We start from the raw sequence: 23,256 nt of genomic DNA, 5'->3' as shown, positions 1-23,256 counted from the left end.
ATTGTACAAGGGAAGGTCCCAAAAAATGTGCAGACACTGCCATGTGAATAAAAGATTGCTTCAAGAATACCATACACCTTTGAATTATTTATTTACCCCATTATTATATGATATTTCCAAACAAAAATGGCAGGCTCAGGGTAATAAAGATTAAGTTGCACTTCGCTGTTAACACTTGTTATGTTACAGAAAATTTTTTATTACATTTCTGTAATCTGCAAAAAGAGTGACATTTTTACATTTCTTTGCTTTAACACCTGGGAAACACATAAACGGTTAATACAGTTTCCTAAATGCTGAATTTAATACTTCGAGGGTTGCAATTTTTAAAATGTGTTTATGGTTTCTAATATGTATGTACTTTAAAACCACTTAAGAACTGATTTGGTCCCTAAAAAATTTGTTTTGGAAATTTTCTTGAAAATGTGTTAAATTGCTACTAAACCTATAAGCCTTCTGATGTCCTAAAAAAAATAAAAGGACATTTAAAAATGATGCCAACATAAAGTAGACATATGACAAATGTTAATTATTAACTATTTTGTGTGCTATGATCTCTATTGCAAAATGTTCTATATATTTTGGTGTTTTTTTTACAAATATACACAGAATGTATTGACCAAAATTTGTCACTAACATAAAGTACAATGTGTCACGAAAAAACAGTCGTTGAATCACTTGGATAAGTAAAACCACTCAAGTTATTACCACATAACGTGATCAGGGCCGTTTCGGCCATGAGGCGAGATGAGCATCTCACCTCAGGCGGCAACGTGCAGTGTTTTAGATTGGGTGGCACAGCGGCAAATGCCCCCTTCTAAGTGCAGCAAAGGCACATGGTTTTCTGCTGCTCTGCACTATTTACCCAAACCTCCTTTTCCCTGATGCAGTCCCTGCCGCTAACTCTGAAAATTAAGATCGTGACTCCAACAGCTGCTGGAGTCACTCAATCAATGGAGCTGCAGGAAAATCCTAATTTTAAGTCAGCGGCAGGGAATGCATCAGGTAAAAGGAGGATTGAGAAAATGGGTTAGAGCAGCTGCACAGGGACATGAGGGAGCGGACCTTTCTGCCCTCGGTAGTGGGCAGAGGCTCAGAACGCACGGTGCCAAAAAGGAACGGAGCTTAGCAACATAAGTGGGTGGAGCTACCAAACTGAAGATGAAGCTTTATCTCAACAGGACATGTCACTCTACTCCTGCCTGCATTGGGTTATCGCTGGTCAAAAGAAATCTGATAAATATTTACTACAGTGTATGTAATAATTGGGTGACATCAGCAGATGACACTTGCATGTATTCAGCATGAGTGCGTGAATGTGACCAGCGTGTAAGTGGTGGATGTGTGCGTGTGCGTGTGCAGTATGTGTCAAGAGTGAGTCGTGTGTGCGGCATGTGTCTTGTGTGGGTGAGGCACATGCATTTTCTAAAGAAGTTGTATGAGATTTAAAAAAAAATTCAGTACCTGTAGTAAATATTATTAAAAAAAAAAAAAAAAGGCAGATTGCTCACCTTTTAAATTCTGCTGCTGCTCCAGCATCAATGCTCTGGTTATACCCTCCACTCCTGCAGCAATGATGTCTCGTTTATTGTTTGTGACCGCCGCTGCAGACAATCACAGGCCTCAGTAGTGATGCCTTCATGTATAGCATGTGACCATTGAGGCCTGTGATTGGCTGCAGTGGTCACATGAATGATGAATGTGACATAATTGCTGCAAGAGTGGCAGGGACCATTAGTGCTGAAGCAGTGGGGGAGTTAAAAGGTGAGTATTGTTTGATTTTTTTTATTTTATATCACTTCCCGCTGGCAGAAACATTTATTAACTCTCAGGCCCCATGCGCACGACAGTTCCTGTAATCACGGTCAGTGATTACGGGCAAGGCTGTCCGCTGACGGCGGCAGACAGCCACCTGCATTTGCGGGCCGTGCTCCCATATTAAGTATGGGAGCACGGTCCGTAAAAAGCAAAAAATAGGACATGTCCTATCTTTTGCGGAACCAGTCTACGGCACGGAAACCTTAATGCAAATATTTGGGAAGGTGTCCGTCAACCATAGAAATGAATGGGTCTGTAATTACGGACTAAATCTACGGTCGTGTGCATGGGGCCTCAAAAAGTTTAAATTTTGGTTTAGATTTACAAGTCTGAGGGATCAAATAGCAGTTGGCTAATAGGATATCCTACTTAGGATTTTTATGGTAGAGGCGTCATTTTAATTTTCGCCTCGGGCAGCAGAAAAGCTAGAATCGGCCCTGAATGTGATACATGTCAGATTTGAAAAATAGCGCTCTGTCAGAAAGTAAGGGGTTAAATGTTAATGTTAGAAACTGGCATTAGTGGCGACTGCTTCAATAATATCACTGTGTGACTGGTCAATTCATGTATCCTTATTATTCAGCATGTCATTTCTTCCCGTTCCAAGGGAGTGTCATTTCTTTGGTCTACTAGTTGTACCCTATTGTTTGAAAATCTGTAAGTCTTCAACTTCTGACTTCATTAAATAAACCCATGAAATGACAGGAAAATGTTCTAAATAAAATCACTATAATTTGTAAAAATTGAATTTTCCAACCAATCAAATTCTCCTTACCTGGAAAATAAAATAAGAGGTATAATGTAATAGGCAAACAGACAGGTAGCCCTTTGTTCATTTGTTTCTGTCAGATAATTGATGTTATTGTTTGCTACTAAACGGCACAGCAAAAAAGAACAAAAAAAAACCCATAATAATGGATTACAACGTATTTTAAAGAAAATTCCTTAAACTGATTTAAAATGACTTTAGTACCTAATTATAAATTATTATAAATCAGCTACTATCCCTATAAACATAGACCAACAACTACAGTGTAAAGTTTTCATTGTCTTATCATATTACAATACCATTCATTACAACGGATTTGCTAATTTCTTGATTGATTAAGACCATAAAATCAATTCTGTTTTTACCTGATTGAGTAAAATATAAATTACCACCCCCCTCTATTCTCTAAAATAGAATGGATGACCTTATCCCTAAAAGATCAACTACTAATATAATTTAGACATATGTATGCAAATATATATAAGCAGACATTTTGTGGGCTTCGTATTAATAACCCCATTGAAGAAAAGACTCTCCCCAATGCAAAATGGCTCCTGACATGGAATAGTGAACTGCATTACAATACATAACAATAGGCAATAAGGTGGACATTAGGTTTAGTGAACCGTCTAATATGCATTTGAATGGCTACTCAATCTTAATAGACTGAGTAGCAAGCGTAACTTGACTTTACCCTTTCAATTTTTAGTAGTTCCAATAAACCATTTTTATTTAATGTCAGCGGATCCAGTGTTTGAAATATAATAAATATTAGAAATATATATATATGGAATAATCAGCCATAACATTAAAACAATTAACAGGGAGTAAACATGGGCCCTTTCTGAACATTCTTGACAGAAGTATATCAGGCCCCGAATGTCAGAATACACACACATTAGGATTCCTGTCTGCACCTTTCGTACTTACCAGGGGACTTGCCAGGGTTACCCACTGTCCCATCTCCTATTTGATCTGGCCATAAAAACCTGAAAACCTTTAGCAAGACACCAGGAGGATTCAGACGTATTTGAAGTTATTTCTGTGGGAACGGGAACCGAAAATTAGTTCTTTTTGCAGACAATGTTATTCTTCCACCTTAGTTAAACTCTTTACACTACTAAGGGACACCATTGTAACATGGAAGGCAATCCCAAATATTGTTAAACTCCCATTCGCGCTCTGAAAACACATGCCCATACGGTAACAATCCTGAACTACACCAGGAATGCAGGACTGGTAGGTCTAAAACGTGGCAGGAGAAGGGTATCATGGTAGCAAGAGATCTAATGAACATAGAAGGGAAACGATGGCTATCCTAGGGGTAATTAAAAATAAGATCTCTCTAACGGACGATCACTTTTTATATATCATGCAGGTCCACTCCTTTTGCATAGAGCGCTTAACTTACTCAAGTACAAATACATACACATTGGATGATACACTGGGCCAAACCCTGCACAAGACAACTCTGTCTACACACTATATAAATATGGTGGACATAAGATCATGACATTGCAGAGCAAGGAGGGAAACAAATTTAAAATGTATGCAATCTACTTTGTATGGTTTTATCATAAGGCAATCACCAAAATCTGCGGATAGGATCACAGCATGCCAATATGTAAAACCTCTCTCATTAATCTGTGGCATGGTGTGTGGGAGTGAATATGTACTAGAAGCTAGGTGCAATTGGTTACTAACTACAGCCACTCACATTAGGGAATCTCCCCCCTTTAACCTCACATTCATTACTTTTACACCAGATTATACCCCAAAGGATAGAACGTCCAGGAACTAAGAAGTACCCCAAATGGTCCATACATTATTGATAGTAGCTCTTAGATATCTCTTCTACCAAAGGTTAAAACGAGAAACTCTGGACATGGCAGCTATCATTTGTCAATTAAAACTTTGGAGTGGATAGCATAGAAACTGAGAGACATAGAGACAAGGGCGTAGTCAAATTCTTTGAAAAGTGGAAGAAGTTTATTGAAGTTCACTATTCCAGGCAGGAGATAGAAGAACTGGTTCATCCATTCAGATACACAGAGTGGTACAATCAAGAAAATTTGAGAGGTCTTGAAACTTCCTCCATTGGAATGGGATATAACCGCATAACTCGTGTAGGGCAATTTTCAACAATATCAGCAACAAACTGTGTTGCATATGTATGCTCACAATTCCATGTGATTTTTGTACTTTATACTTTATTTTCTGTATTTTGTTTGTTCCACTAAAACGAAAAAAAATATATATGCTTAAAAAAAGCATTGACAGGTTAAGTGAATAACATTGATCATCTCGTGACAATGGCAACTGTCAAGGTGTGGTATATTTTAGGTAGTAAGTGAACAGTAATTTCTTGAAGTTGATTTTTTGAAAGCTGGAAAATGGGCAATCATAAAGATCTGAGTGAATTTGACAGGGACAAAATTGTTGCAGTCTTGACAACTGGGTCAGAGCATCTCAAACAGCAGTTCTTGTGGGGTGTTATAGAAAAATAAAAAATGCTAACCAGGACATATCTTCTGGTGGATTCCTGGTATGCATTGGTTAGTAATAGCAGGGGTGGGATTAAAATGTTTAACAACAGGTTCTCTGTTTTGCCGTCAAATACATACATGCCAGGGGGGTCGCTGTATTTTGCGGTGTTTCACGCTATGGAAAATGATTCTAATAATCAAATGAAATGATTACAATATTCCAAGTACACCCTATATTAAAGGGGACTCTAATGAAACAAAATCCCAGTTCAGAATGTTTAACTGGATTGCCACACTTTGTATATAATTACGTAAGCGTACATACCAACCTACCCACACATTATATGAAACTCACCCATTACATATAGACCTATATGCGCACATTCAAGCGTGCTCAGCCCATTCAGTTAGGTAGAAGGGTGGATGACAGTGGAGCGTGCGCAGTAAGTAGTAACAAATCTCCCATCTAATGCACAGATACTGTGCCAGAACCAGGCTTAGCTTGTTTCTGGCGCTGCATATAAGTACTAAGTACATGTATACATTACCAGAACCAAGCTCAGTTCATATATACACAGGGTCGTAGCTAATGACTCATGGGCCAACATAGTTCTCGGGCCACCCTCCCCAACTACTTCTCATGGCCGATGTACTGCAGCTTTCAGCTGCATCGCTAGGTCTTCTTAGTGATCCAACGATGTATCATTAGGAGCCAGGTGAGTCGCTGAGTTCTTAAAACGTCAGGGGACGCAGCATATCTATAGCACTACGACCCTATTGCTATGGATAGAATTAGATGCAGTGGCTCAGCAGACTTTTTCGCATATGATAGGCTTAGATATAGGGCCCAGCTCGCTGACATTGTGGCTCCAGCACTGGACCCAGGAAAGCTAATTATGATAATTGCTGTGGTTTTTTATGTGTTACAAATTTTTGGTTTGTTTGTGTTTTATTACAGGTTCGGTTGTTGGACTACGTTGTATTCGAGGATTACTTAGATGACAGATTTCCTTACTTTCAAAAAAATCGTAACGATGATTGTGTGTTTTTTTTTTTTTTTATTTCAATAAAATATTTTTTCTATGTCCTTGCATTTTTTTAAACTTTATTACATCTGCCTTAGTAATGACTTGGGGCTGATTGTCAGTGTCCATTGCTAATGTGGGGCTTAATGTTAGCCATGTTACCCCCATAATAACCCCGGTACCCACCATGACCAGGGGTACCAAGAAGAGCCGGGTGTGATCATGTAGGCTTACATGTAGGCTATCACATGTGGTAGGCTTAGATGCAGGGTCCCAGCAGATAGTAAGGTTATACAGTTGCGCCTCATGACTTACACACTATCCCTCCATGTTTCACACACTTGCATCCCATTATTCATTTATTTTTTAGGCACTTTACTCATTACTGCCCCCTATATTTCACTTACATTATTACACTTGCACATACACTATTCATTTATTATTTCTTACTACACATCCCATGCACCACATACCACTCCCCTCAAGACTAGTGGGAGTGGCTATCATTATTTAAAGCACCTCCTCACTCGTCTTCATCAGCGTTTCTGACCTGGCTGTGTCCATTTGTAAGTATGGCCTTTTTCGGTGTTTTTGCATAAATGTCCTTGTTTTTATCTGTTTTGTCAGTATAAGCTTACTGTCTACTGGGGCCCTGTATCTAAGCCTACTATGTGATAGGATTAGATACAGGACTACACATGGGTCATATATCTAAGCCGACTATGTGGTAAACTTAGATCCAGGGCCCATGTGTGATCCTGTATGATGGGCCCGGTATCTAAGCCTACCACATGGTATGCTTAAATACAGGACCCCAGCAAACAGTAGCATTATACTTACCCTCCTCTTCAGCTATGGGCGCAGCAGAGCGTCGTGCTGTTGTGATGTCATGACGTCAAAGACATCAAGGCCTCCGCTGCGCAGGGAACGAGGAGGGTAAATATACTGTTCTGTTACTATAGTAATGGGCCCATGTAGTTTACTACATAGACTCCAATTACTATAGTAACATTTAATAGATGTGGTGCGGGGGGGGTCGTTGGCCTCCCTTACTTCGGGACCCTGTCGCAATTGTGACCGCTGCGGCCCCTATAGCTACGCCACTGTGTATATATAGCACCAGGACCAAGCTCAGTATATATGTGTGTGTGTATGTGTGTGTGTGTATGTATGTGTGTATATATATACACACACGGCACCACAACAATGCTCAGTACATAAATACATCACCAGAACAAGTCTCAGTACATAAATACAGCACTAGAACCAAGCTCGGTACATGTATACGGCACTAGAACAGAGCTCTGTGCATATATACAGCACCAGAACCAAACTCAGTACATGAATACAGAGCCAGAACAAAGCTCAGTGCATATATACAGCATCAGAACAAAGCTCAGTACATATATACAGCACCAGAACACAGCTCAGTGCATAAATACAGCACCGGAACAAAGCCCAGTACATAAATACAGCACCAGAACAAAGCTCCATACATATATACAGCACCAGAACAGAGCTGAGTGCATAAAGACAGCACCAGAACAGAGCTCAGTACATAAATACAGCACAAGAACCAAGCTCAGTACATAAATACAGCACCAGAACAAAGCTCAGTACATTAATACAACACCAGAACCAAGCTCAGTACATATATACAGCACCAGAAAAAAGATCAGTACATATATACAGCACCAGAAAAAAGCTCCGTACGTATATACAATACCAGAACCAAGCTCAATACATAAATACAGCCCCAGAACCAAGCTCAGTACATATATACAGCACCAGAACCAAGCTCATACATATATATATACAGCACCAGAACCAAGCTCATACATATATACAGCACCAGAACCGAGCTCCGTACATAAATACAATACCAGAACAAAGCTCAGTACATATATACAGCACCAGAACAGAGATCAGTAGGAAAATAAGCACCAGAACCAAGCTCAGTACATAAATACAGCATCAGAATTAAGCTCAGGACACATACAATCAGCACAAGCACAAATATAGCTCAGTACAGCAATCATTTGCAAATTCAGTTTAACCCCTGCCATATACGTTTGTACGACATAAAACTACAGCTCCCAGTAAGGCCTGAACAATGGTAAGGATATGCTGGGAGTTGCTGTTTCACAAAAAAAGAACTCATCTCGCTGCAGATCATACAGTGACTACAGTACTAATCAGTCACAGGTATAATCAACATTTATGTAATGTCTATAGCCGCTGACCATCGTCCTGACTTACCCCCTGACAGCCGCGGCTGTGGACGAGTGAGTGCCGGATGGCATCTCCCTCCTGCGAGAAGCTGGCACTCCCTTCCGCATCTTGGTACTGGCTCCTGTCTCTGGACTATAAAAAGGACTATGCCCTTCCAATCATTGCCTTAGTGTTGTTGTGTTACCTTAGTTTGTCTCTGCAAATGGTCTCCTAGTGTCTTCCAGTTCCCAGTGCTCCCTCCCGTTCCTGCTTCCAGTGCCCTGTATGCCCCTGAAACCACGACTACTTTCTACGCTGACTCAGGTACCCTTTCCAGAACTATAGACATTGCGTATACCTGTTTGGCCAGCTGCTATCCTGCTACGCGGTATGGCCCAGTGGGTTCACACCCGCGCTGTGACAATTTACATCTATAGACTCACAGGTGACGTCTTCTCAGTTTGGAGTTGTTCTTTATCTCTTTTCTTTTCCATCCGGTCCAGACCTCCATGATGACGCCTTCTGTCCACAGCCCATTTCTGCTGAGGTTGCTGCTCAGACATCTTCGGCTGCTCACTTTTCCAACATTTTCACACCTATAAATGAAGATAAAATTCTCATGGTTCCACAATCTATGCCCCTAAATATAATACTATCAAAAACTGCCCCTGGATGTAATAGTGCTACACACAGTGCCCCTGAAAATAATAGTACCATACACTGTGCCCCTGAATATAATTGTACCATACACTGTGCCCCTGAATATAATAGTGCCACACACTGTGCCCATAAATAAAATTGTGTTAAACACTGTAAAGTACCACACACAGTGCCCCCTGTAGATAGTGCCACTAAAAATTGCCCCCTGTAGATCGTGCCCCTCACAGAGCCCCATGTAGATTGTGCCTCTCACAGAGCCCCCTGTAGATAGTGTCCCTCATAGAGCCCCCTTTAGATAGTGCTTGCCATAGAGCCTCCTGTAGATAGTGCTCCCCATATTAGCCTCCTGTAGATAGTGCCCACACACAGTCCCATGTAGATAGTGCACCCTGTAAATAGTGCCCCCTGTAGTCTACAGGCTGTAAAAAGTGTGCCCTGTAGAGTCCCCTGTAGATAGTGCACCCTGTAGATATGGCCCCATATAGAGTCCCCTGTAGATAGTGCCCCCTGTATATAGGCCCCCTATAGAGTCCCCTGTAGATAGTGCCCCCTGTAAAATCCTCTGTAAATAGTGCCCCCTGTCAATTGGGCACCCTATAGAGTCCCCTGTATAAAGTGTCACCTGTTTAGTGGCTCCTTTAGATAATGCCCATTGTAGAGTCCCCTGTAGATAGTTCCCCCTGTAGAGTCCCCTGTGGATAGGGCCCCTGTAGATAGGGTCCCCTATTGACTTCCCTGTAGATAGTGCCCCTTGTAGATGGTACCCCCTGTAGATAGTGCCCCCTGTTGATAGGGCCTCCTATAGAGTGCCCTGTAAGTAGTTCCTCCTGTGGATAGTGCCCTTCATAGAGCCCCCAGTAGATAGTGCCCCTCATAGAGCCCCCTGTAAATAGTACCTCTCACAGAGCGCTTTGTGAATAGAGCCCCTTGTAGAGCCCTCTATAGATAGAGCCCCCTATAGAGTCCCCTGTAGATATTGTACCCTGTAGAGTCCCCTGTAGATAGCACCCCAGTAGATAGGTCCCCATATAGAGTCCCCTGTAGATAGAGCTTCCCGTATATAGTTCCCCTCATAGAGCCCTCTGTAGATAGGGCCCCCGATAGAGTCCCCTGTTGATAGTGGCCCCTGTATAGTCCCCTGTAGATAGGGTCCCTGTAGATATGGCCCCCTATAGAGTACCCTGTAAATAGTGCCCCCTGTAGGTAGTCGCCCCTGTGGATGGGGCCCCTGTAGATAGTGCCCTCTGTATATGGTGCCCCCTGTAGATGGTGTCCCTTGTAGATAGGGCCCATATAGAGTTGCCTATAGATAGAGCCCCCTGTATATAGTGCTCCTCGTAGAGCTCCCTGTAGATAGTGCCCTCTTAGAGCCCTCTGTAGACAGTGCCCATGATAGAGCCCTCCATATATAGTGTTCCCCATAGATCCTCCTGCAAATAGTGCTCCCCATAGAACCTCCTGTAGATAGTGCCCCATAGAGTCCCATGTATATAGTGCCCCCATAGAGTCCCATGTAGATAGTGCCCACTGTAGTCCCCTGTAGATAGGGTCCCATGTAGATACAGCCCCCTGTAAACTTCCCTGTAAATAGGGCCCCCATAGAGTCCACTGTAGATAGTGCCCCCTGTGGATAGGGGCCCCATAGTGCCCCCTGTAGATGTTGCCCCTGTAGAGTCTAATGTAGCTAGTGCCCCCTGTAAAGTCCCCTGTATATAAGGTTCCTGTAGATAGGACCCTCTAATGGAGTCTCCTGTAGATAGTGCCCCCTCTAGAGTCCCCTGTAGATCGTGCCCACTGTGGAAAGGGCCCCTGTAGATAGGACCTCCTATAGAGTCCCCTGTAGATAGTACCCCCTGTAGAGTCCACTGAAGATAGTGCCTACTGTGGATAGGCCCCTGTAGATAGGGCCCCCTATAGAGTCCCCTGTAAATAAAGCCCCCTGTAGATAGTGTCCCCTCTAGATGGTGCTCCCAGTAGAGTTCCCTGTATGTACTGCACCCTGTAGAGTCCCCTGTGGATAGGGCCCTGTAGATAAGGCCCCCTATAGAGTCCCCTGTAGATAGTGCCCCCTGTAGAGTCCCCCATATAGTGCCCCCTGTGGTTAGGGTCCCGTATAGAGTTTCCTGTAGATATTTCCCCCTGTAGATGGTGCCCACTGTAGAGTCCCATGTAGATAGTGCCCCCTGTAGATAAGGCTCCCTATAGAGTCCCCTGTAAATAATGCCCCCTGTAGATAGTGCCCCCTGTAGATGGTGTCCCCTATAGAGTCCCCTGTAGATAGTGCCCCCTGTAGAGTCCCCCGTATAATGCCCCCTGTGGATAGGGCCCCGTATAGTTTCCTGTAGATAGTGTCCCCTGTAGATAGTGCCCCCTGTGGATAGGGGCCCCATAGTGCCCCCTGTAGATGGTGCCCCCTGTGGAGTCTAATGTAGCTAGTTCGCCCTGTAGAGTCCCCTGTATATAAGGTCCCTGTAGATAGGACCCTCTAATAGAGTCCCCTGTAGATGGTGCCCCCTGTAGAGTCCCCTGTATATAGTGCCCCCTGTAGAGTCCCCTGTGGATAGGGCTCTGTAGACAAGGCCCCCTATAGAGTCCCCTGTAGATAGTGTCCCCTGTAAATTCCCCCGTATAGTGCCCCCTGTGGATAGGGCCCTGTATAATTTCCTGTAGATAGTGCCCCCTGTAGATATTGCCCCCTGTAGATAAGGCTCCCTATAGAGTCCCCTGTATATAGTGCCTCTCATAGAGTCCTCTGTAAATATTGCCCCTCATCGAGCCCGCTGTATATAGTGGCAATTACTAAAGGGATGGACCTCAATAGTTGGTGGGCACGTCAAAATTCAATGCAAGGAATGCCTGCCGGCAACCAAAGCCCTGTTTACCAACTATCACTAATTAATAAACAAATTTTTATTAGATATTTATAACAAGAGACAGACTACATGAAAATTAAAATTTCAGGTCCATTGCTAAACATTTGAGTACTATAAACCATAAAGAGGATACACCACTTTCTAGGCATGTACGTTCTGTACATGATGGGGATGTTCGTGCATTACAATTTTGGGGCATTACCCAGATTAAACTTGGCCCTAGAGCAGGAAATCTGGATCGCAAATTATTACAGGAGAAGGCACGCTGGATCCATCGATTGGGGTCTCTTAATCCTAGGGGCATTAACGAGGGGTTCACGTTTGCGGCATTTCTGTGAACCATTATTGTTTATTACTCTGTCATTTATTGTATATTAATACCAGCATCTTGTAATTACCAGCCTGATTATCCCTTGACTGGTGTACATACATTTACGTGCCCTTGATTTGAGCACATTACTTTATAAGATGCATCAGTACTAAATTAACATTGACTCTAATCAATCCTTTTGTCATTTCTTATTACTTATAAGCCTTAAATTGTACTTATTATTTATTTTGTTATGTACCTATTCAGACTACTATTTATGGCTTCCGCGGCGGTTTCCTTCATTTCTGCTAATGAAACTATATTGGAGTCTAACTCCTCATCACTACCAGTGCTATCCTGCTGGTGGTGCTATATAGACATTTATCATAACATTGCGTGGGTCCCCTTGAGTGTGGTCTACGCGATGGTGATCATGTCTCTCCGCCTGATATTGTTTACATGTCTCCCCCATTTATATCGCTGTTTCCTATATGATTGACACAGCCGTCCAGCGATCGTACTCGGCCCTATTGACATGTGTACCCATCGTGGTGCGCATGCACCTAGGCTTATCCTCTCTAGACCGCAGTGGATTTATTCTGTCTCCCGTATACTCTGTACTGCGCCTGTGCGCCGATACTAGTGTGCATTGGTGGCCTAGGTAGAGCCTGCGATTCGCAGTACTGACTGTCAGTCAGCAGGGTGGAGGCACGGTCCTCTATCCTGTTTTTGATTGGCTCTCGGTTGATTGTGGGCACACGTGTAGATACTTCCCTTTGTATATAGCTGTGGGAATTCCGCCGCGCGCTATCATTAGCCCCGATACCCCTGAAGACGCTACATCTGTAGCGAAACATGTTGGGGGGGCTCCTCTTGAATTTTAATGCATGGTCTTGCTGACTCCCTAGAATCTAACTGTGAACTTGAGTACTGCGGACTGCAGTCGCCAGCGCTCCCTTTCCCTAATAGAGTCTTGACAAATTGATCTTTGTCAGCAATGGACCTGAAATTTGAATTTTCATGTAGTCTGTCTCTTGTTATAAATATCTAATACAAATTTGTTATTTTAATTAGTGATAGTTGGTAAACAGGGTGTAATGACGGGGTATGGAGACAGACAGGTGAGCCCTAATCTACCCGCCACTCAGTCCCTGCCTACTTGCAACGACCCGTCCTAGGCGATGGGGTACAACTGGGTGACGGTCCCTACGCTCAGTAAGTGCACGACAGACAAACAGACAAGGGTACACAGAAGATAGGGAAACGGGGCAGCTGCCCACGGAGACACCGTGAGCAACGAGAGTAGTGAACGAGCCGAGTCAAACCAGGAGTGCACGAGGTACAAAACGCTGAGCAGGAGAGTGGTCAGTAAGCCAAGGTCAATAACAAGCAGAGGATCAGTAGATCAAGCAGCAGCAGCAGACCCAGGAAACAAGCAGAGCAGAATCACAGGCAGAGGAGGAACAGGAAAGGCAGGTATAAATAGACAGTGGGCGGGAGCTAGCTCCGTCTGGCCAGGCTGTGATAGGCTCTCCCACTCCTAAGCCTGCCATCCTGAGTGGTGGAAGATGGAGTTATTTTTAAATAGTTACATAGTTGATAAGGTTAAGAAAGACACAGATCCATCAAGTCCAACCTATAACCCTTCGGTGTTGATCCAGAGAAAGGCAAAAAACCCCATGAAGTGGATGCCAATTTCCTCATTAGGGGGGAAATTCCTCCCTGACTCCAAATATGGCAATAAGAATAAATCACTGGATCAATGTCCCATCTCCAGAATCTTAAAAGGCATCAAGGCCCTTCTTGAACTTGCTGAATGAATCAACCATCACAACATCCTGTGGCAGACCGTTCCATATTCTCAATGCTGTTACAGTAATGTTACAGTAATGAATCCCTGTCTGTTATGATGGTGAAACCTTCTTTCCTCTAGACATAGGGGATGCCCCCTTGTCCTTGTTACAGACATAGGTGTAAAAAGATCATTAGAAAGATCTCTGTACTGTCCAATTATATATTTGTACATTGTAATTATATCGCCCTAAGCCGTCTTTTTTCTAAACTGAATAGCCCCAAGTGTAATAACCTTTCTTGGTTCTGCAATCCGCCCATTCCCTTAATTACCTTAGTCGCCCTTCTTTGCACCCGTTTTAGTTCAGCCATGTCCTTCTTATACTCAGGTGTCCAAAATTGTACACAATATTTCATGTGTTGTCTGACTATTGATTTGTAAGAGGGAAAAACTATGTCCATGTGCCATTTCTCTGCCCAAACTTCCAGCTTCCTCAAATCCTTCTGTAGCATTATATTATCCTATGCTATTTTGATTATTTTACAGAGCTTAGAATCATCTGCGAATACTGAAATAATAATCTGTAAACCCTCTGCTATAGGGATGGGCAACATCCGGCCCGCGGGATCATTTGGTCCGACCTGACCTCACTCTGACGGCCGCCATGATTCCGCCCTACTCACTCACATTTAGGAGCCAAGTATGGCGGCGGCAGCGGCGGTCTGAGTGAGGTCAGACCGGTCACCTGACCTGAGTCAGTCACGTGAAGTCGGGTGACTGGACTGTGCCAGCCCAAGAGTGGACCAGTCCGGTCACCTGATCTGAGTCAGTGACATGAGGTCAGGTGACCGGACTGGTCCACTCCCGGGCCGGCAGTGGCGTAGCAGGCCCCTAAGCCTGCGGAGTCTGCAGGGTCCCCGTTGCCACATAGCGCTGACCGTGCTGGTCTCGCTTCCGACTGAATCTGCGTTCGCAGGATGCACATTCAGTTGGATTCAATGCAAGAGCCTTGATCCAGCATTCACTGTGCAATGAGCGGCTCGGCGCAGGCAGGCGCAATGTAGTGACGTCATCGTGCCTGTCTGTGCCGACTCACTCACAGCACAGTGCAGAGGAGGAGAACCTTCGTGGGAACGGGGATAGGTGAGTAGTTATGTTATTGTTTTTCTATTAGGTACATACCTGGGGTCTTTGTGGGAGAACGAACATAGTTTTAATCATTTTGCTTTTATGGGTAAGGCTGCCTTTTGACTGTCATTTCCATGGACTGACACTTTCTTTTTTTCCCCCTTCACCAGTCGTAAATGTTTACAGGTTATTAGAATTAATCAGTATGTAACACCTTTGGGTCTAAAATAGACTTTGCAGTTACTTATTACAGCCTTTCTATTTTTACATGTTATCCAGCATTTTCTATGTCTCGCTCCATAATACCACATTGTCTGTACTAGAGTCTTGTCTTTATCAGTTTTTTTAATACATTGTTTGTCGTATTTGTGTAATAATATTGATATATTCTTATATACTTTTGGCTACATGCTCCAATTCTTTTGGTATGATACATACCTATGGGGGGTTCATATATGGTAGCTGCTGAGGGGGCATTATACTGGGTATGGGACAGCTAAGGGGAGCATTATACTGTATGGGGGGCATTATACTGTATGGGGCAGCTATGGGGGGCATTATACTGCTTGGGGGCATTATACTGTATGGGGCATCTATGGGTGGCGTTATACTGTATGGGGAAGCTATTTGAGGCATTATACTGTATGGGTCATTATAGTATATGGGGCAGCTATGGGGGCATTATACTGTATAGGGGCATTATACTGTATGGGGCATTATACTGTATGGGCACTGGGCAGCTATGGGGGGCATTATACTGTATGGGGGCATTATACTGTATGGGGAAGCTATGGGGGCATTATACTGCATGGGGGGCATCATACTGTATGGGACAGCTATGGGGCATTATACTGTATGGGGGCATTATAATGTATGTGGCAGCTATGGGTGGCAATATTCTGTGGGGGCAGCTATAGGGGCATTATACTGTGGGGCAGCTATTGGGGCATTATACTGTGTGGGGGGCAGCTATGGGGGGGGGGCATTATTAAGTTGATAATTTTGTATGGCCCTTGAATGAGGTTATAAATATCTAAATGGATTTGGCAGAAAAAAGGGTCCCCACCCCTGCTCTTCAAGGTCATTAATAAACATATTAAAAAGAAGATGGCCCAATACTGACCCCTGTGGAACCCCACTAGTAGCTGTGACCCACGCTGAGGATGTTCCATTAATAACCACCCTTTGTTTTCTATCACTGAGCCAGTTATTGAACCAATTACACATATTTTCCCCCAGTCCCAGCATTTTCATTTTATGTACCAACTTTTTTAAGCAGCACAGTATCAAACACCTTTGAAAAGTCTAGATACACCACATCCACAGCCTTATCCAGGTCCAGTCTAGAACTTACTTCCTCAGTACATACTGAGTATGTTAGTCACATGACTAACATTGATTGACTAATTTATCATGATTACTGCGAAAAAAAGTATTCTATATTCAGTCCTGACATCCTTTTTCCCTATGATCACACTAGCAGCTGGTAGATTAATCCATCGGTCATGGCATATGACATTGAGACTAGTGCTTCGATTCAGTGCAAATATGTAGGGAAGGGGTTGAACTGATACATTCATTCTGCCTTTGCAAGAGACATTGCAGGGTAACGGAGGTGCACACTTATTTTTATTTTTTTTATTTTTCAGCCCCCACCAGAGGGGGAACCGCACAAGAGGCCCATAATAACTTTTCAGTCAATAGACTGTCCAGTTGCTTTAAAGCAAAACTCCAACAAAAACTAAAGTTTACCAGGTGCTCCATTAAGGTATTCCATGTGTCAGTCTCTTACTTGTTCTTTATCTTGCTGCTTCTATCACTGCATATCACACTGCAACAGTTGCATAACAACAGTCTGAATCAGGTTCTGGTGACACGCTTTTTCTACTTGCATCAATGTGGATTTGTGTTTGTATTTAAAAAGTGGGCACCGTTATTATAAGAGAAGGGGTGATACATATGTGTCCAAATGCCATCTAAACAATCAAGAATAAATACATACAATAACTTGTGCACACCCAATATCTCAGAAAAAACATATCTAATTATTAAACCCAATTTATAGTCAAACAAGCCTTTGAAAGAAGTACTGCAGTATGAATCCTTATGGGATTGGATTCTTACGGAAGTACTTATATACACCAGGCTGCTTCACATGTGATCTCTTCTTACTTCATTATAACTTTTACAATTGCTACTTAGAGGTTCCTTGATTTTTTTTGCACTTTATTTTCTCCCATTTAGGGTTCACAATGGAGATTGTTCTACTATTACTTTCTTTGTTTGCAATTTGTCTACTAGATCTCTTTGGGTCATTGGTTATTATTTATTGTTACATGTTAGAGATTAGTATATAATAATCAGTCTTAATTTCTTCCAGTTATCATGTATTTTTAAATGTTTTAAAGGTTTATTTGTCTATTAATAATTTTTAATAATAAAGATAAGTTGTTTTTTTTTAGATATTGCGTGTGCCTAAGTTATTGTATGTCTCATCTTTTTCCTGGTTGTTTAATGGGGATTTATGTGTCACTCATACAGGCACCAGAACTTCCTGTATGACTAAATTGCTTGGACTGTTTCACACCGACGCAGGGGATACAAACTCCTATCACAGTTACTGCTGTGACAGACTCTTGTCACACAGTTATAACGGAGAAGAACACAATTCAGCCTCCCTGGCTCTTTACTTTCCATCTCTTATCTTATATAGGAGAATACTGAGGGAAGGATTAGCCGACTATCCTCCCAGCAGGCAGAGTTGGTACTGGCTCCATCTGCTTATGTGATGCTGTGCTGAGGAATCATAGGATTGATAGCATAGCACAGAGGAAGCGAAACTAGAGAGAAATCTAAAATCCAAGATAGAGTCTGATCAGAAGCAAACAGGAGGTCAGACTGCAGGGAAGTGAGTACAATATACATAAAAGAAGTCCCGAGCTTGACAGACAACCAGGTGGGGGATGGTATGTGGCAAAGTTGAGTTTCCATTGGAGGTCTTCTTTAAAGTACTTTTCTCATCATGATATACGCAATTAATTCTTTCAGTTCATATCATCCTTAAATGTTGTACTATATCATTACATAAAAAGCAGTTCAACATACATGTAATATTTTTTTGATCTTTTTATTTTTTTTAGGCAAGTTTCATACTATCTTTGAGACATACAGAGGACATAAATGTACTTTCTTAAAAACTATAAAAATGTATACTGTCAAAAAAGACGCAAATATGTGCAACTGTTCACATAAGTATCTGCTCCATACAAACCTATGGATACTTTATAGTATATGTAGGGATCAAACATTGTGTCAACCAACTTAGGCTAACCAACGTAGACCAAATATGATATAAATATTGTCAGAACAAACAACTAAAACTATAACTAAAACTATAGCTCTGGTTCCTGAAGAATTTCTTTGATACATTTTGCTTAATCATTATTTGATGGGTTTATATGGCAGTACTTTTCTATGGTTTCCTAATTTCATGTTGTCGTTACAATCTTCTCTCTGAATGCTCAGCAAACAAAAACAAACACTCCAGAATAAAGCACTTAAACTTCCATTTGTCAGTGAGATAAATGTGTAATTTCTACTTCCCTTGAGTATCATTAGGTAAAAGATTGTATTTTTACTGGTTGTGTTGAACCAACAGTTTTACCTAGTAATTTGCACTATTTATGTTTCTATCTCTATAATGGAATCACTAGTTATTATTCCTACTTTGTTCTAATTTCAGGAATGGAACTGGTCAACATGGCGTCATGTGATCATTGACTGATGTCACGTAGGTTTATATCTCTTTACCATTTCAAACAGTACATGTCACTATTTTTTTTATTTACAATCAATGAAACATTACAAAATATTCTCCTTGAAGGGTACCCTTTTGTAAACCTCCAATTTAATACGGAGGCATGCAAGGTTTTTTTATGTCGGATTCCATACATTAAAGTTGTCACATATCCCAATTGTTGTCATAATACCGTGGTATTAATTAAATACAATTTCTCTGACATGCGCCACTTCATGGAGTATGGAGTTGTAGGTGACTGATACTGGCATGATAAATAAAAGCAATTGCTTTTATATATGGGATACAATGCAATGGGTTGTTGATAGTAGAGTCTTTGGTAGCTGTACTGATAATGTTCTCTTAGTTCTTCCTTTAACTCCTCACAGATTATAATGGAGTGTGTCGCATGCATGCATGCAGGCTATCCTAGCTTTTCTTATTATTTGACATACGCTTCTAATAAGTCCCAATGATCCGATTTATTAAATACTTTGTGGATACATTTATTGTGGGGATGCCCCAAGCGGAATAGATACTGTAAAATGCTATACAAATTGGAAAAAAAAAATGCTATACAAATTGGAAAAAAAAATCAATTGTGGTTATAATCAATCTTAGTCTTTGTGTTTTGGGAAATATTTATGCTCTAACTCGGGATACAGAACAGAAATTACCTTTGGCAAAAGCTTTATTTTTGGTTAGGAAATAGCTACTGAATAACTGGATTTATAATAACCAACTTTCTTTTGGAGCGTGATTTAATCTTGTTGACTGTATCATATGCATTTTATAGGGAATTGGAACCCTTGGTTAAGCTTCTTGAATGGCTAAAAAGGCATACTAGGCATTTAAAGGTTTTGTCTAATCAAGTTATGGAAGCCATAACTCAACCATGGCCCGTTCATATATGATGTAGTCAACCATTCATTTGAATCTACAAGATGCAATAGTTAATTGTGAAACTGAATAAAAATAACAGCGGGTCAAGGGGGTGGGGTTTCAGGAATCGGCCCCAGGGTGATGAACTGTCGGAGTTGTTTTCCTATTGAGCAGGGGTCGTCTTTATGAGACCATTTAATTTATTTCAGAATTATTTGATTTAAAAATAATTTCACCCTCCTTCCTTTTTTATGGGGGTAATATAGGTAATAGGACTTTTCAATATGCAGTTCTTGGCTAAATTAAGGAAAAATGATGAAACCTTAAAAAATAATCTGGTTCTGTTGAGACTACAGAAGATTTATCCAAGTGATCACTACTATATTTCATTTCTGAGAAACTAACCAGGAAGAAATCAGGAATATCAGTATGGCATATGTTATAAATAGCTTTATTATGTGTATTATTAATGTTCCCAGTTTCACATATTAGCGTGCCAATTTTATAAGGGGAAATTTGTTTGATGTTATATTAGATGTTATTAAAGACATAGCTATCCTTGAGACAACAAAATAGCAGCAAATATATGAAATATCACTGCCTATCATTTTTATTCCACTAAGTAAAAGATATTCAAAAACTTTAATAAGAAAAAAAATACATAAAAGCACAACTAGAGGCTGATCACAAACAAATGTGGGAGAACTCAACACTGTTAAATAATAGCCACAACTGGTGCCGGTTGTATCACAAGATTATTGCATTATTTGTAAAGGAAAATCAGGATTATTATAATTCAATTGTATAGATGTCTTCTCTTAGAGGATTTCATGGTTTACCAATGAATATACGCTAATTCAATTCACATATTATAATATGGGCCCCTCAAAACCACTTCAGAACTTAACTGGACCCTATAAAAATAGCCTTTTGAAATTTTCTTGAAAATTTTAGAAATCGCTGCTAAATTTCTAAGCCTTGCAACGTCCTAGAAAAATAAAAGGATGTTCAAAAAACAATGTAGACATATGGGAAATGTTAACTAGTAACTATTTTGTGTGATATTACTACCTGCCTTACAAGCACATACATTAAAATTTAGAAAAATGCTAATTTTCTCCAAATTTAGTTTTTTTTTACAAATAAGCAATGAATTTATTGACCAAATTTTACCTCTGACATAAAGTACAATTTTTCACGAGAAAACACTCTAAGAATCACTTGGATAGGGAAAAGCATTCCAAAGTGGCTGCAGCGGGAAGGGGTTAAATGGAATCTGTCACCGGGTTTATGCTGCTCTAACGTATGGCAGCATAAAGTATTGCCTGAACCCCTGATTTCATTGATATGTCACTTGTCAATATGGTGTCGTTTTCATAAAATCACAATTTATCAGGTTCAGTGCCAGCAGTCCTCTAAATGATGTGCACGCTCTAATTCTGGAGTCCTCTATATTTATTATATGCAGGCTAATCCCACCCCCCACCGCTGGTTGATAGCTTTCTTCTCTATGCACATTAAGGGCACATTCAGATGTGGTGGAATTGCTGTTGAATTCCGCTACGTACTGTCCGCATTTGAAATCTGCAGTAGCCATTCTTTATACATTTTTAGGAAACTTAGGCCAGACGTTGCAGAAAATAACGGTGCAGAATTTAGCCTGTGGTGTAGAATTTTTACTCCGCAGCATGCACATTCTGTTGCGGAGAGGCAGCAGAATTCACTGCAGATTTCAGCCTTTGTAACGCAAAGGCTGAAATCTGCTGCATGTCTGCTATGATATCCGTAACGTCTGAATTACCTGTCAAATATGAAAATGTTGCCACAGATTCGTTGCGAATTTGCAGCAACATTGTCAGCGGAAAAATTCCACCACCTCTGAACATGCCCTAATAGAGAGAAAGCTGCGCTCAGCTTGTGCTGCAACTGGTAAGCAGTAATTTTATGAAAACTAGACTATATTGACAAGTGACAGACCCCTGAAATTAGGTTGTCTGTCAATACTTTATGCTGCCCTGCGATAGGCACATTCCCTTTAATCATAAAGAACAACATCAACTATGTACAGTGTGTGAATATGTATATATATATATATATATATATATATATATATATATATATATATACATACACACACACACACACACACATACATACATACATACATACATACATATATTAGAGCTAGTTATCACTTACCACTCGACCAGTCCACAACATCTTGCTATTGAGAGCAGAATGTATTGGCTACCCTTGTCAGCTGTCTCTTCTTCCATGCAAGCGCAGCACATAGCAAACATATTTTAATAGTGTGGCGAGCCCTAAAGACTCCCACTTAGCTTTTTAAAAAAAACTTGTATTACGTAGTGTCACAGTAATGACGGGGTAGGGAGACGGACAAGTGAGCCCTAATCTACCCGCAACCCAGTCCCTGCCTACTTGCACGGCCCGTCCTAGGCGACGTCGTACAACTGGGCGACGGTCCCTACACTCAATATGTGCATGACAGACAACACAAGACAGTGTACACAGAAGAGAGGGAAGTGGGGCAGTTGCCCACGGAAACACCGTGAGCAACAGGAGTAGTGAATGAGTCGAGTCAAACCAGCAGAGTACGTGGTAACAAAAGCAGAGCAGAAGAATAGTAGTCAATCAAGCCAGGGTTGATATGAAACAGGTCAATAGTAAGTAGCAGGATCAGTAGAGCCAGGAACCAGAGAGAATCACAGGCAAAGGACAAGCAGCAAATGAAGGTATACATAGACCAAGGGCGGGAGCTAGAACCGGCTGGCCAGGCTGTGATAGGTTCTCCCACTCCTCAGCCTACCAGCCTGAGTGGTAGTAGATCGAGTCACTCTAGCCAACCTAGGCACAGATGCAGGCTGATTAACCACGGGCGTCGACACAGAAGCTGTGTCAGGCAAATCCTTTACAGTAAACCCCCCTATTATGAGGGGCCACTGGACGCTTCCATGGTGGACCTGGCTTGTTCGGGAACCGAAGATGGAACTTCCTGAGCAATAACCCGGCGTGATCATCCTCAGGCCCATATCCTCTCCAATGGACCAGGTACTGGAGGGAGTCTTGGACCATCCTGCTGTCCACAATCTTGGCCACCTCGAATTCTACCCCTTCAGGAGTGAGAACGGGGACCGGAGGTTTCCTCGAGGTAGCCAAGGACGGGGAGCATCTTTTCAGGAGGGAGGCATGGAACACGTTGTGTATCTGAAAGGACGGGGGTAACTCCAGCCGGAAGGAGACAGGGTTAAGGACCTCAATGATCTTGTACGGCCCTATATACCGGGGAGCACATTTTTGGGACTTTAAGGCACAAATTTTTGGAGGACAGCCACACCAGATCCCCGACCACAAACAAGGGGTTAGTAGAATGTTTCTTATCTGCCTGAGTCTTTTGGATGCTCTGGGATGCCTCAAGGTTCTTCTGAACCTGGGCCCAGACTGTGCACAGTTCCCGATGAACGACATCTACCTCTGGATTGTTGGAA

Source organism: Rhinoderma darwinii, chromosome 3 (assembly GCF_050947455.1).
Source record: "Rhinoderma darwinii isolate aRhiDar2 chromosome 3, aRhiDar2.hap1, whole genome shotgun sequence".
Classification (NCBI taxonomy): Eukaryota; Metazoa; Chordata; class Amphibia; order Anura; family Rhinodermatidae; genus Rhinoderma; species Rhinoderma darwinii.
This window is presented reverse-complemented; position numbering follows the sequence as displayed.